The sequence below is a fragment of the Halyomorpha halys genome, unplaced genomic scaffold (genome assembly GCF_000696795.3).
Source record: "Halyomorpha halys isolate HHAL.00 unplaced genomic scaffold, Hhal_1.1 Scaffold1363.1, whole genome shotgun sequence".
Taxonomy (NCBI): Eukaryota; Metazoa; Arthropoda; class Insecta; order Hemiptera; family Pentatomidae; genus Halyomorpha; species Halyomorpha halys.
In genome coordinates, this window is record NW_027108627.1 from 196,995 (window position 1) to 214,487 (window position 17,493).

At 29.9% G+C, this 17,493-nt stretch overlaps 1 long non-coding RNA gene across 1 annotated transcript in view; it reads left to right on the forward strand.

Annotated features, from left to right (window-relative positions):
* The first annotated feature begins 12,992 nt into the window (after positions 1–12,992).
* Positions 12,993–17,493, forward strand: part of LOC136795648 (uncharacterized) — a 149,302-nt gene continuing 144,801 nt past the window's right edge. Inside the window, exon 1 of the long non-coding RNA XR_010843281.1 lies at positions 12,993–13,104. This is a non-coding gene — a long non-coding RNA (uncharacterized lncRNA). The remainder of the gene's footprint in view (positions 13,105–17,493) is intronic.

A 17,493-nucleotide genomic window follows, 5' to 3' on the forward strand; every position in this document is an offset into this window, starting at 1 on the left:
TAAATAAATAAAAAATATTGTCTTGCTTATATCACGTATATTTCAGGTTTTTCATTTATTTTAATTTTAATAGCTGTGCTACATAAGTTAAATCATTATTTATATCTCTAGAAATATTTTTTTTAAAATAGTATGGTTATAGCTTACAAGCCGTTGCAGCCATCCACAATACCCAAATAATAAATGGTGTCACAAATAAATAATTAATTTTATTTTTATTATCTTGGCACAGACTGACAGATGTTGCCCTCTAGACCCCGTTTCTTTATAAAGTCTTATTACTATTATTCTTTTAGAACTTACATAATACCATTCCACTAACTGGTACAAGGCTAAATTGTACTTTATACTTTTTAATTCCTATAACATCACTAATAGGTGTCCCCATCATGACGAAGTAAGTACTAGTGTTAGTAATTTTAGTCAGAATATTTATGGACTAAACTATTGTCTTTCATTATGAAACAGAGCCAAGGTCAGATCACATTTCTTATACTTTGCTAAGTGAATAAATAATTTATGACTTACACTGATCGAGTTCCATACTTGAGAAGAAGATACCAGTCTCCAGTAGAGTCTATCTTCAAATTCTACCTTCTATGTATTGAAATAAATAAATTAAATATTACAGAAATTTGGAATAATTATTAAATGCTTTTTATTACCTGTTCCTCAATACCATTGTAACTTGATATTAGTGCCACCATGGAGAGAATGCTGAAAAAAAATGATGTCCAGTAGCAGGTACATTCGAGAATGGAACCATCTGGAGTAAGCAAGATCTTGGAAAAGCTTTTGATTCCTATGAAGGCACCATTGGAGCACCAGAGAAAATATAAAAAACAAGTTACAGGCAGATGCTTAAGCAGGTAGGACCTCAGAAAACCCAAACTTCTGTTAATCAATCTGTAATCATTTAGTTCTCCATTTTTCAGCAATTCACTCTGACACCTAAATCCATTAAAGCAAAAAAATCTTTACTCCTGCAGTTGGAGATAATAAAACATCTAAGGAAAAAAATAATAAAATATTCTTTTCACATTATTGTAACTTTTAAAAGTTAATTTTTTTATTCAGAAGCTCTACCAAAAATAAAAATTCCATATCAAATACCCATTGCAAATACTAAACGAATTCTTTGAATTCCATACCTTAATTCAATAACCTTGTAGGAGATTTACTTGATTTGGTGTTGTTAATAGCTAACATATATCATTAATGTATACTAGTTCACAGAAATCTATTGTGGGTCAATGCAAGTTAGGCAATGTAGGACCTGTCCCTGGTTCTTATTCAAATAAGCCTATCGGGACTGATGAGTAGAAAATATACACCTTTTACAAACGACATACTCCCCTATATTAGTCGAATTGCATTATTTCATAACAATTTCTAATTAATTAAAGAAAACTATACACAATTTAAAGTTGAAATTGATAATAAAAAATGGCGGCTGTTCCAGAAGTTAGACTTTTAGGTAAAAAATATTTGCACATGATTTCATTTTATTTTAAATTATTCAATTTTTACCTAGACTGTACAACGGGTACATTAAATTTCATTAAAATTAAGTATTGAAGTATTTAAGGTGTAAGACCCAGAAAGATTATTCAAGAAAAAAACCTAAAACTTTTCCTTATCTATCATTCTACTTACAATATGAAAACCTGAGAGCATATCTTTTAAAGTAGAAAAATATTCTGACACACAGTTTTTCAGAAAGCAACATTTTTTCTAGATAATGAAAAATAAATATTTTGAGAATTTATTTGAATAATCTTCGTGTACCTTAAATGAATGCCTCATTGTAAGGATATTTACTGTACCCGTTGTACTGCCGATCTAAAAATTGAATCATTGTATCATAGAAAATAATTTTTGTTTACTTTAAAGATCTCAAAAATAATTTTTTTTAATTTCTAGAACAGCCACCATTTTATTCTCCCTATCATGGTTGGCAAAAACAAAAATTTTGACTCTAAACTATTAAAAGTTTAAATTAAAGTTTTAATATAATTAAAATTAGGTTTTAATTAAAGTAAAAAATTGGGATAAAATAACTCTTTTTTTTTTTCATCTTTATTAGGCTCTTGGACTACATTGACTATTTGCATATTATTGGAGTGTAAGCCTATGATGGGACTATAAGATAGCACAAAAATATATTGTAAACTATGGAAGGACTGTGTAAACTACAGAAGATGTAAAAAATATTGTGTCATATAAACATGAACAACGTAAATTAAAAGAAAATGAAAATAAGATAAACAGAATAACCTATAAATAATAAATACAGTAATAAATTAGAAGAATAAAATATTCACGTAATAATGCAAGGTTATAACAAACGGTCAAATAACATATTGTTAAAACATCAAATGTTAATAATAAACGTTGCGGTATAATAAATGCTCTGGACTATTTTGAGCTACCATTTTTAACCACCGACGAGACCTTTTTTCATCAATACTCTGTATTGCTATTAAACTCTACCTGAGAATGTACACTAAAATATCGATTTCTATTGTTTTGAAGAAGTGGATGAGGAGGAGAATGTCAGATATGACGACTCCTTGAAAGTAGCAAACCATCATCTTCATCACTATGTCTAAAGGAAGAAAGACGAAAGTCCAGCTGAATGTATAAGGGCTGTTCATTTTTTGGTAAGTTTCTAGTAAACTTCCAAAGTCTTCGTAATCGAATATGTTGCGACCTATGTAGTAGAGGTTAGCTAAACCACTACAGAGAACAGAAACAAAAAATACGCTGTTGTTGAAGCCGGCTGTCAATAATAGAATGAGGAGAGTCATAAAAGAAATAGATGTGATCCTCTTAGAAGTAAATTTATCAGAGCCTGGAGAAAGGCCCAACCATTGCATGGCTACAATCGGAGCAAGGAACGTCTCCAGTCTTCGGTTTCGAATCATGTTGTGGACTGATGGTAGGATTGAGTATATCTGAGGAGTTATTGATCATAAAGTGGATTCGGCATAATAGATATGGTTTACACACTCTTACCTCCATTATCAGTAATTTACTCGTTTACAAAGGATTCTCAAAACTCATTTTATGGACTGAAATTGATCGTTGTCAGTGCCACATATTCATATTGTTGACGTATATATAATTACAAGGAAGTCAGAGTGCACTATAAATAACTTCTTAAAAATTTAGGTGTCTATGTTAAATAAGCAATTGACGAAAATATATTTTGTAAAATAACTGAAACAGTGTTGATTTTTCATTATTCTAATTTGATAAAGACAATTTTAACTTTTTTTTTCTTATTCCTAGAGTTAATTACTTCTTTCTTCATTGAAATAGGTTAGTGCAATTTACAAATATAAATTTAAGGAGTATTTCTAATATCGAGCCTAGTCCAGTTCAAGGTTTATCTTCAAATATATTTATAGGAAAAAAAATGTAAACCAATAGAGATTCCATTGAGAGAAGTATTCCTCTAACATATTATTTACGGACTACCACGTTATTATTGCCTAAGATCTAGAAGATTTACATGTTGTGAATAAAACAAAAGGGTTTGGTAATTAATGCCGAGAAGACGTTTAAAATAGTCTAATAATTTAAATATATACGCTCTATTATTGCATTAAAAGGTTCTTGCGACATGGAAAAAAAATATTTCAGATGGTAAAAAGTAAAATCAATGCTCTATTCAGTATTATGGAGTAAAAATATTATTTTTAAAACCAAAAGAAATATATATAAAAATACAATATTGATCACTATGGCGTATGGACTAGAGCCTTGAATTATAAAAGGCGATCAAAGGGAGAAACTTCTAGATATATAAATAGACTGCCAGTGACGATCAGCAGGAATATCCAGAATGGATAAAGTAAGAAATGTAGTGATAAGAGCAAAAATAGAAGTTGAAAAAAAAAAAAAATATTCTGGAAGAAATTGAGGAAGGTTAGGTTATTTAAAAAGAACGCTCGAAACACGATTAATAAGGGAGGCGAACTCCCTTAATTTATGGAAATGAATGGTAGAAGAGGACGAGGTAGACCAGACCAAGGAAAACCTGGGACAATTATATAGAAGAATCAATGCTGTGAGGAATGAACCTTGGATATGGTGATCTGGAAGAAAGCCATACAGAATTTGAGTTAAGCAAACCCATTGCTTAATGGAAAATCCTAAATTAAACAAAATTTAATAATCAATCCAACAATAATTGTATTTTATTTTAAGTATATTTTGTTCTCTCTTAAACATTCTCAAGTTAATATTGATAACTATAATAAATAGTAAATAATATTAGGTTGGAGAAACAGAAATCCATTATTTTTTCGATAGATGGCTGTAGCGATCGATATCTCGTGAAGTATTGATCAAACATTTTCAGATTTATGATCGTAGTCAATGTTACATTTCGCACTAAAAGAGTTCATTTGCTGTTTTTTGTTTGGTCCATTCAGTTGTGTTACAGAGTGTTAAAGATGGTAGTCGACAAAAAAAAGAAAAATTTGATACATTTTTTTCAGTTTTTCTTTTATAAAGGCGAAAATGCAAGCCAGGCGGCTGAAATTGTGAATGGTGTTTACGGCCAAACCAGGTCTAACGGCCAGGAAGGGTCTGCTGTGCATTTGGTAGGACTGCAAAGGAATCATTTATTATGAGTTGCTTCCATATGGCCAAACACTTAATTCGGATCTTTATTGCCAACAACTGGACCGTTTGAAGCTAGCGATTCACCAGAGTTGGTCAACAGAAGAGGTGTCGTGTTCCATCAAGACAACGCCAGGCCACACACACCTATAGTGACTCACCAGAGACTGCGGGAGCTTAGTTGGGAAGTTTTGATGCATCCATCATATAGTCCGGCCTTGACACCAAGCGATTATCATCTTTCTTGGTGATAGGAAACTGGCATCAAGAGAAGACTGTGAAAATCGGTTATTAGAGCTTTTCGGGCAATAGGGACGAAGACTTCTATGAGAGAGGCATTATGAAGCTACCTTTAAAATGGCAACAAATTATTGGACAATATGGTGCATATTTGAAATTGGTCAATCCGAAACATGTTAGGGATTCAAGACTTTATAATTTCACGTAAAAATAATGGATTTATTTTTCCCCAACCTTATATTTAATTTCGAGGGGAAGACTAAAATTGTTGATGTAATAATTTCTGAAGACAAATTAGTTAATATTACTAATCTGAAGACTAATTACTTTCTATTGATAAGTTGACGACTAATAGAGTTTCTTCTTTTGCGGCAGCCTACAGTATCCATTAGCGTGGAGGAGCATTTAACCAGAACTAACATTGCTTTCGTTTTCTTGTCATGTTTTTGGCTTGGTGGATATGTTTTTCTCTTCTTTTGCACAAATGATGGATTTATTCCAGGTACGATATTAGAATCGGCCTCGAGGTCTTTAACTCTCAGTGGCATAATCCATGGTCTTTGGTGGATTTCGGTGTTCTTTCATTCTGACAACATGAATTATGCATTATTATATGATTTATTTAATGTTGGGAACAATATAATTTAATTTAGGGTTATCTGTCGTGCACCCAGCCTTCGGTTGAGCACTATCGAGCAATGATAAAGCTGCACCTTATTCTTTCGTATCCGTCGGGAAGGTTCAGCTTTTCTGGCCCTCAACATTCGTCCAGTAGTCTCTCCCAGTCCTCTGGTCCAGCACTCATGGTTTCATTCCCGGTTTCCCAAAGTGAAGTGCGTGAGACCTAACAGATAGATGGAACAGACCCTGTTTATCTGTTAATGTCAACCGCAGAGACTAGGTCCCAGTTCCATATTTACACATAGGGCCCACTGGGCCTTGCGATTTACGGGCCTCCCTGGCTTTTATATAGCACTATTGATAGCACTACAAGTAGACCAAGCAGTCTCCAAATTTGGCTGTTTTTCAACCCGCCAAGCAGTCAATAATCGCATTATGTACAATTTAATTAAATTTAGCATCGTCTGTGGTGTCCCCATAAATACGTAGAAAAAAGTATTTTGCTCCAACTAGTGTCATATTTAGCCCATCGCCCTACTGTGCCTCTTAACTACTGTGATTTATAAATTAAAACGATTCAAGAACAAATTGAAAAATGCTTCAAGAAAGATTGAGCAATTATAACTTATGTTGATAGAAACTGATGTTCTAAAATAAATGGACTTTTAAGGAGTTATTCATTATTTCGCTGATCAAAAATCAAAGAAAAGTATCTCTTGAAAATGCTCAATTTTCCACTTTTCAAATCTTCCACAGACCCCCAAGTTCAGTGCAAGGCATCATACAACAGAGCGGGACTGTGCACTTTACACTTATTCCTACATGAAATCATACGACGCACCCTCCGAAGGGCCACCATCCCAGGGGATCCAAAGTTAGGTAAATAGCCTGACCACCAGCTGTCCAAAGGATACATCCTTTTTTACAGAGCCAATCACTCATATACATTTAGTGAAATAATGAGAAAAAATATATTTAAAATATAACTGGAAGATTCCAAAGGCTTAATCCTTTCAAATACTTGTAACTATAACTCGCAATTGTAGGATAGAAAAGGATGCCATCACATCAATACAGTTAATGAAGTCAGCACATCTCACATCAACAGTAAAAAAACATACACAAAAAAATAAATAGAATATTACTCCAAGACAATTCAACACATTTTCTTTCCACGCCATTACATACCAAGCTGGGTTGGGACGTTTTATGGTAAAAGAAAGAAATCAATCTGTATTCTGCTGGCGTTCGAACAAGTAGTTTCTTATCGCTTGGGCAACACGTGTCTTAGCAAAGGCGAATATTTTCTGGTCTTGTTTTTTTTTCTCAGTCTGTTTCAAGAAAAAACATCTTGAATCAGCCTTGTTAAAACAGGCTCTTTTAGGATATTTTCCAGGTTATTCGAAATTAACTGTATTTGTATCGACTTCCTATTCCTCATGTTCATCAATTCGCAATAAATTGTGAGACAAATTGAACAAGTATAAAAAACACTCATAAAAACTTAATTTGCTTTCTGAATTGATTATGATAAAAAAACAAAACAACAACAATATAATGAGGAATTTTAGTACGTTGATATCATGTTGGACAATAAAATATGTCTTATTTCATTGTATTTGACAAATTAAAAAAATATATATAAAATATATTCCTTTTATTTTTATTTATTATTATTATTTATATATTTTTTTTTATAACAAACTCTTAAGAGACAAATTCAGGGTGTGTGATAGATATTTGTCTTACCAGTATCTCTGAAACTATATCCATCTCAAAACCGTTCACAAAACAATATAAAACCGTTCACTATTTTATTTTTTGAATGCTAGAATTAAGTATCTATTTTGACTTTACTACTAAACCATTAAAGCAACTAGCAATCAATTGTTTATCTTCAAAACCATGGACTATTTTCTAAAAAGACGAGTGTTTAAGGTGACGAGGCTAGGTGATATAAAATACCATCAAATAATTTAAAATATTTGTTATCATGCTCCAAGATTTTATGAAAAAGCATTTCAAAATTTTCATTCCAACTAATCTTTAGAAGCATATGGTTATAGTTTTATCAATTGAAGGATATTACATCTATTTATGTTTCAATAATAGTAAAGGAAGTTGAGTCATTTTCTAATTATGGTATTTTTGTTTCTGTTTTGAACCTGTAAAAGGTATTGTAGTTTTGATTTTTTTTATAAATTATATGTCAATTCTTTCCAATTTCGCACTACCCGGTTTCAATTGCGCCTCACGTGGTACGCAACGTATATAAATTTTTTGCTCATACCTCCATATTTTGATAATAACATTATTGTAAAATATATGAAGGATAACTACTAACACATTGATACGCAAGGTTTTATTTTATAATACTGTATTTTTAGAAGCGCGAGAGTTTGAAAAACGCACACATATGTGGAATGTTTTTAAGTTAGTTTGGACTATACATAATGCTATGCCTAAAAATTTACATTTCTCATCTACAACCCCAATATATATAAAGTGTAATCACGAACTAAATTTTTATCAATTGGTATAGTAAGTCATATAATTTGTATGACGTAACTATAATTCACCAGATATAAATATAATTAGTCATTACTCATTTTTAACATAATTTTAATCTTTTAAAGTAACATTTTATAATATAATAGACTGAATGTTTCAATCATATTATTGTAATTATAATAGCGTGGGTAATTGTTGAATATGCGAATTTTTAGTACATGATAGAATGTTGAGAAGTAATTTTAAAATGGATAGTAGACTGAATCATTGATCAACTATGATTTTCTGAACATGATTATGTGGTTCTATTCATATTTGGAGTTAAATATATTGTTTAAATCAAACTTTTTACTCTCACAAGAAATTAATACCTAATTCATATTTTTATTAATTTTTTTTTACTAACTTATTAGTTTCTACAGTTAGTTTTTTTGCTGGCCTGATATAAATATGTTTCCTCAAAAGGTTATGAACCGACTGTGGTATAAACAAAAGTTTCCTGTATAATAAATTTTATCTATCTAAGTTTTTATATAACGAAGCTTATGCAATTGTCTCTTCGGGTAATAGAAATTAATCTGCGGAAGGAGAAGAATGTGAAAGGTAAAAAAAAAATATATAATAACTATTTCTAAGGAACGCAAGGAATCCTTTTTAAAAACGATTTGCTCTTTGAGGATATGTAAAGATTATAGAGATGACTCATTAGTTGTGCATGAAAGTGAAGTGCTTCGGATTTAATGAGGGTGGCTGAGAGTGTTTTTTCCTTGTTCTTTTTTCTTATTTATTTATTTTTGTTATTTTCATAATATATTTTTTTACAAAATAGGAGAAAGGCCATGGATCTGTTGACACTAATCTATTATTTACCGATACTTCCATTATCCAACTGACAATTAGTAAAGGCCAGATAAGATTAAGTAACTTGACAATTAGCGAATGGAAGTGATGTATAACTCTAAATATCCGTAAAGCCAGTTTGCAAACAACTTTTATTCACGATTCAATTACCTTTTAGCTATCTAACTATTGATTTGCAATAGTATGGGTAAAAGTTAAAATAAAAAAATCAACGAGTAGATTTACTTGAAACGACTCTCAAACTTGAAATTTATAAAGATCTCATAAAACACAATAGAGGATTTAGCTGTAAAATTTTCAAATTTTTAGTCTATCAAGATACTAGGCGTCCCAATTTGGAGTTTGTTTTTTTCAAAACCATTACCTGAAAAGCAAACTAATCAGGTGGTTAATACATTTTTTAAATACAGTATATGTAGGTTGTTACACTCACACCAAAATATTAAGCCGGAGATTGGATTCATTCATGTTTTATCAGCTTTAATAATTGAAAAGTTAAAAAAGTTTTAAAGGTTTTAAAACTTCGAATCCTGGAAAAAGTTCAACCATGTCCGCTGGTGTCCCTCAAGGCAAGATATTCGGTCCTATCCTTTACACAGTATATATAACTGACATTCTAGCCAATCTTAGCACTATCCTCATCACGTATGCCGATGATACATGTGAGCTCGCAGTTAATAATAATTGCATATCAAACTCCCCAATCCCATATCGCAACCCTCGAATGCTGTCGAAATTGAAGGATAAAATAAATACCAACAAATCCCATCAAATCACTTTTACCCTTTGTCCAGCCGACTGTCCTACAGTAACCTTTAATAATGCTGCTCTTACCTCTGTAGAACAGACTCGCTACATCTGGACAAACGACTAACCTGGAATCCTCACACAAGACTGAAAAGACAGGAAACTCCACATCGATTTCGAATATTACAGCACTTACTAGACAAACGGTCTAAACTTCCAATCCATTACAAAATTGATCTATGGCATATTTGGACATATGGAGTTGAGCTTCGTATCATCCTTGCAAAATCGTTCATAAAATCCTCAATGCTTGCTACATTATCACAAATAAAATCTTATATAAAGACTTTAATGTTCCATATGTAACCGACCTAGTCCGAACCAGGTATTATTCCTTCCATTAAAAACTCCCGAAACACCCAAACCCACAAGTTTCTAACCTTGCTTCTTCTTCCAATTCTCCGAGACGTCTGAAAAGAAGATGACCTCGAGACCTTCTAGTGTAGAAATATTATTAGAGTGCTATCAATGGGTAGTTTCTCTTCATACCATTATAATCTAACATCAAATTTACTACATTTATTTTTATTCAAATACACTTGTAAATGCCTATAAATAAATAAAAAACTCAACCACAAAATTTACAAAGTAGTATGCCCTAAAATAGTGAGTTTTTCTGTAAAAATTCATATTTTGCAAACAATTTAGCTGCAAGTATGTATACAAGGCATCAATACATGGATTTTTTTATATTTTCAATTTTTGAAAAATCATAACATACTTGAAAAGGAAGCCAATTTTAAAATACAGCATATCTAGGTTACTAAACACTCCATAGTATTTAGCCCGATATTAGATTCCTTCTTGGAGTAATCTGCATTCAAATATTGAAAATTGGTAATTTTGATGTTATATTTTGGATCAAAATTTCATCTGACGGTTACTCAACACAATATTTTGGCCGTATTCTTAAATAAATTAGTTTTACTTTTTTCAGCCTGAGTTACACCAGTTCTGAGTAATTTAAGTTAAAGTAACGCTTATAAAGGCAACGATTTTGTTAATCGAAAATTGCTTAAAATTAAAAACAAATAATATATTCAACTCAAAATTTTTCATTTCTCTTAGACAAAAACCAAGTTTAACACTTTCGTTATCAAAACCTCCTCGTCTATCTCTTTTCTGAAAACAATAGCAATTGACAAATCCGAAAACAATTATCCCCGATGGAGCCTCCAACGTCCAAAAATAATTCTATTCTTGTCCAAATACTCTAAAAATAATACCGAATCAGCTGAATATAACGCCCACGTTTCTCGTCTTCATTGCAAAACATGAATCCTTTTAATCTATATAGATGAATCTAAATCAGACCAATCATCAGCATCATCCTTCGTAACCGATGATTCAATGCACAAAATTTAACTCCTCACACTACGCAACATATTCACTGCCGAACTCAATGCAATAGCATTAGCACTTGAATTCGTTTTATCTTTGACACACAACAATATATCGATAATTGCAGACTCCTTGAAAGGTTTAGATTGTAACCGGATGTGATGTCTCAATGCAGCATCCATTTGGTGAACTGGTGGAAAAATCCATTTGCCACGTTTTATAAACTCTTTTGTAGACTGTAGTGAAGAAGCACTTCATCGACGTATTTAGCAATGAATGTTTCTTTAATGTTAGGTGTCTAATGACAGTATAACTGTAATTATATAGGGCTGAAGTGTGATTATCCATAACGGGCAATAAAAGGTCCCAACTAACCGATTTGTACATCCCTTTTCATAGAGAACTGTTTCCTATTAAAAATCCTTTACCGTTCAAGTTACCTCATTTTGGAACTCCTTACCATTTGGAACTCCTCATATCCATCAGTAAAGCTTCCTTCACAGCATCATTAAACATCTAATATATATTCATCTTCTTGATTATCAAAGTTCCGTAAACTTATAACCACTAAATATCAATGTAAACTTGCATAAATATGTATCTTTTGTTTATATATCATGCATATAATTATCATTATAGTTTTATTTAATTTTGTTTAAAATCAGTAAATGAAGTTAGACAAATGATGTTGAAATTGTTTCAAATTGTTATTCTTACGGGGACCAATTGTCCAAAATTAACTTTGACTATTAAACACATTAACTATTAACCATTAATAGCAATTAACTTTAACTACTAAACACATTAGTTATTAACCATTAATAGCTATTAATCATTAATAGCTAACTATAACTATTAAACACATTAGCCTATTTTTTATCATAAAAATTCTACTTTCACTAAAAACATAGCAGGTTTGATTAAAAACAGGCAAACGTGGTAAATAGTTAAACTTATGGAAATAAAACTACAAATGTTAATGAATCGATTTTAGATATATTAATTTTAAGGACTCTTTAATAAGGAGATCCTTCATGGACCTATACTTTGTAAAAGAATAAAATAATGGATCAAATAAAGTTTGTGTTTTAAATTAATTACTTACACCCGAACAAGAAATTTATTTATATTATATTAATGAACCAATTTACTTTGATTATTTTGTATGAAAATAATGATTTAGAAAGTCGCTTGTTATTTGTAAATCACTATTAAAATACCTTCTAGAAGCCCACCGTAAATAATAAGGCTATATCAAAATTAATTACAACAGGTTGTACAAAAAGGTAAAATATGTTTTTCCGGAAATTTTTTGTTTTTTATATTGTTTTAACTATATGCATTAATTATAAATCAATTAAAATGATGGAGAAAAAAAAATTAAATAAATAGCAACAAATTCTTCTACGAGTTGTATATATTTTAGTATTGTGACAGGAATGAAGAGGAATATGTGGAAAAAATATAGAATAAATCTTTCATAATTTTGATTGAAAATTAATAACTAAAAAGATAATAAAGAAACAAACAACCACAATAAAGTTGTTTAAAATATGTATAAATTAACCAAAGATGCCAAATGACATCAAAAACCGCCTTGATATCTAATAGAGATTGGATATCGAGATTGAAACGAATTATCTTTCATCAGTTAAATTCTTCGAGGAAATATAAAATAACACAAGCAAGCTTTTTTTAATTCGTGCTATATGGCAGTGATGTGTTCTTTTTCAAGTCTCACGTTTTCTGAGTTATTTTAAAATAAATTGGTCTCCTATATGGAGTCGAAATTTTTCGCTGAACTTCAAAGCGTGGTTCATCAATATCCAATGAAGACAAATCGATTATTGAAGGAGGACTAGATTGATTAGTTAAATAAAGACTAGACTAAATAGCTATTTGTTGGCTCCAGAGAGCAGCAGGGTCGTGAGGACCCCACCTGTTATCAGCGGGCTGGGGTCAGTGCAGCCTTTGCTCTTTGTGAGTGCGGTCGTGTGTATCTTGTGTATCTCTCTCGTACGTCTTGGTGTTCGATCGTCTATGACATAGTTATATAGAAGATATCTATCATTTCTTCAGCTGTATTTATATGTGAGTCACCGAAATATTTTTAATTAGAAAATTAAAATATATAGTTTAGAAATACATTTCTGTTTTACCTTTCACAGTAAATCTATAAAATTAAAAAATATATATAATTTCAGATAAATACTATCTCAGTCCCACAAAACTCTGGGAATCAATTGAACCAAGCTATCCCAAAAATCTTCTTTTTGGGGTTATTTTATATTTATATTTATTTAACTTATAAAACACTCATAATTTTACAAAACTGTTTGTGATACTATTCTTTGTGTATCATGTAAATAAAACAAACTACAACATTCAGATAGATAAAGAATCTTACATATCACTAGTAAAATAATTTCTTTTTGAAACTTAAAATGGACAGGTATAGCATAATTAATTTAAAACATAATAGTAATATACGATTTTAGTTATTTTTTTTCAAATTTATTATTCTATTTTTTTTTCTATTGTTTTCCTAAACATCTCTAAATATAATTTTCTTTCTTTTTTAATCCAGTATATTTTTTTCTCTCCAATAAAAAATATAAGATATAATTACAATCTACAATAGAAACAGTAAAAATTTTATATTTAGTAACACATAGAAATCTAACATCCTAGCATTTAGGTATATTTAATTAAAATCTAAAAGCACAACTCAGTAAATATTTATAAGTAATAGATATTAAAAACTAGTAATTAATATTAAAATAATGTTTGTATAAAGTGATAAATATATAAAAATGTAATGAAAATGGTGAAAATAATAATTCTAATAAGTAATAGATATACAAATAATTGATATAAAAAATAATGCGTACATAAAAATAATAAGTAATATATATTAAAATAGTTTATATAAAAAGTAATAAATATAAAAATAAATTTTAAGGAACGAAAAAAACCATTTACTATTATAATAGCTGTTGAAATAATGAGAAATGTAAATACATGTTTACAATGTAACAGGCATTTTATTAAATATAGAGGACCTATTAAATGAAACGTATAAAATGAAGTCTATTCGAATAATCGTTCTTTTGGATATATTTTGTATCAAAATTATATTTACAGTCTAAATATACTAATAATTCTTTTTCCTATTTTTTTAGAGGTAAATCACAACATTTATATAAAATTTACAAAATGAAAACAGACAGCTATTATTATGAGAGTTGTTAAATCAATGGAAAATAGATGACGGATTAGTTAAATGCATTTAATAGAGCGATGATTTAATTAATAAATTAATAGATATTAGTTATTTATTGGTAAAAACTTCTGTTTACTTATTGGTAGTGCATTTATTAGGAATATAACATATTCACCATTCTGATAAAAAACAAATTATATATAAAAATTGCAATGTCTATTTAGCAATATACTCACAGGGATATCAAAAAAATTATGTTTGGGTTTCGGTATCTTCATCGGATTTGGTTATAATATATAATTATAATTATTAAAATAATAACATATTATTATTTTATATGAATGTTTTTATATTATGGTGAAAGTGTTTGAAAATCATCATACCAAGATTTTAGTACAAATTTACAATTAAAATTTGTTTATGATCCAATAAATGGTCTGCGATTAAAAAATTTGTAGAATCAAACATGTCACGTCCTAACAAGAGTTGCATTACGGCTCTTTTTTAAGTAATATAATTTTAGTCCAAAATAAGACTATAATAAGGTTCTTAGTTTTTCAATTTCTTGATGAGTTCTTCTACAAAACATTGAACATAACCTAAAAATCTAAGTATTCTAAAAATTGTAGCTTGTATTCGAGCTTGTAGGTGAAGTTCTGATACAAATATTGTAACAGAAGGTGAAGTAAGTTTTTTGAAAACGTTTGGGCGAGTAATCAACTAAAAACTAACTAAAATTTTGCAGTTCATCTAGTTTATTTGGGATCCATCAGTAGACAAACACAAAAGACGTTTGGGAAGGGTTATGACTGTCTCTCAGCTACGGAAGATCTTTTTATAAGTCTCTATAGTACATTTAATTCAAAACCTACTCATAGAGTTCGACAAACACATTTAAACAGTTTAAGAGATCAATAGACCTAGTAAGAGGTCACCATTTTCCCCTAAATAATTTTTAGGATCAGTAAACTCTGAAATTTTTTTAAATCATCCAAAAATAAAATACGTCCGATCACGAAACTTTCTTGCCACCAGGATGTTTAGAAAGTCAAATACATAGCAAAACACACAAACTGGATATATACAAGAGATTAAAGTGCGTGCCTAAACTAGTAGGCCATCTGTTATCCAGACTTAAAGAAAAAAAAAGTGGACCAATATCACTTCAAATATTCTAAATTTAAATAAAAAAAACTTTGACTTTCGGATTTAAACTTTTCAAATTTTACAAAAATGTCTTAGTCTTAAATATTTTATATTGGTATAACCAGATTTTAAAATAATATTTTAAGGATATACTCTGGTCAGGGCTTCTATATATAACTATTTATTTATTTTCTGCCAACGTTTCGACCCACGATGTTGGTCTTCTTCAGGACTACAATAAAAAGATACATAGAAGGTAGAGTCAATGTAAGGGTAAAAGAGTGACAAAAAATACTAAGGTGAAGGTATATAACAAATCAAAAACTTAAATAAAATAATAAAGAGGATAAGGTAAATACAAATAGAATTATTAACTAACTTTTTAAAGTGAACAGATATATCATAACATACATTATTCAAAAAATCATTTAATCTAATTAAATGAAAAGACGTAATGACTGATATTGAATGGTAAGCGTAACATGTAAATTATTATTACTTAATAAATAGAAATGTAATGTAGAAGGTAGCATGTGGATCGTAAGTAAATCGTAAAGATGAGAATGATAAGAGTTAAGAAATAAGATTTTACAATTTCAAAAAATGGATAATAAATTTATCTTTACTATAAACGTAATTAACTTTAATATAAACTAAGTAAAAGTTGTAGCCCTAATGAAGACCTACATTGTGGGTCGAAACGCCCTCAACTTAAAAACATTTTGATATTTTATACACCATAGAAAATACTCCATTAATATCCTTAACATTTATTTAAAACATATAAAGGAGACTTAAGGTAGAATATTATTAAAATTTAGCAATATTTAAATGCGGCTAAAATTTTAAAACAGCGTGAACCCGCCACTCCCCTTCCTTGGATGCCTTAATTATCTCACCTTTAAAACAGACACTTATAGCGTGTATACTGGTGGATTTACGCCATGTCACAATCGCATAAGACGAGATCGATCATAACACATAAAATACTAGAAGGCAATCCTTCTCGGCCGACCCGCCCGAGGTTCTCTCCTTGGGGAGAGAAAATATAGATAACCGATCGATTTAATCAGTCCGTTCGTGAACGATGTTTCTCTGGAGAAGAGTGTAAAACGAAAAAATGAGTTGTGATTATTGTGGACTTGGTGTGTACGTTTTGGTTACTTTTGTACTACAATACATTTTTTTTTTTGGTTCATTGCGTTTTTTTCTCTTGGCAGAATCACGCAAAAATAGATATATTTAAAGAAAAGGTATTTTCATTATTACTTTATTTGGAGATAAAAAATAATTTTTGCCTCTCCTTAGAAAATCCACGAATCTTTCTCAGTTAATCATGAAATGTGTATTTAAAAAAATGTATTAATGTATTTGTTTTAGAAAAAGCCTATATATATCTAACGAATCAATTTCTACTTTCTTTTTTAAATCTCTCGCCAGTTCTAGGGTGAATTTTTCCTTGTTTCTGAAAATCCATATATAAGGATTAGTAGAGTGAAGGAGTACTTCTAAGACAACCTGTTATTCGAGACTTAAGCCCTGATAAAGACGCACAATGTGCATCGAAACGTAGGCCATCAATTAATAGATGTTTACTACTTTAAATCTCTTTTGATCGCCAATATTTCATATAAAGATCTGGTAGATTCTACACCAGTGAAAAAGTTTACTTAGTAAGTTATTAATAATCTGAATACAAATAATAATATTAAATAATTATAAGATAGTTTTCAGTTTTCGTACCACGAAATATGAAGTTAACATACATCATTAATGTTTCATTTATTTTTGAGAAAACCTCTTTTATACAATTTTAATATATATTATATTTTTATTATTAAAAATATTTTCTTAATTGTATGATGAACAAAGAATGGAACTTTAAATGACTGTAATAAGTCTAATTAATTAATTATTGCTTTTTATAAATTTCTCATTTGTAAAGTTTCTCTTGTTTCTGAAAATCTACATACAAGAACAACGTGTTAATAAACAAAACTGTCTCAAATACTAAAATACTGTTTATGAATTGCCTGTATTTCGACCCATATTGCAATCTTTCGTCAAGGCAAATTGTCTGGAGTGACAACTACTTCTGTGGTATATATATA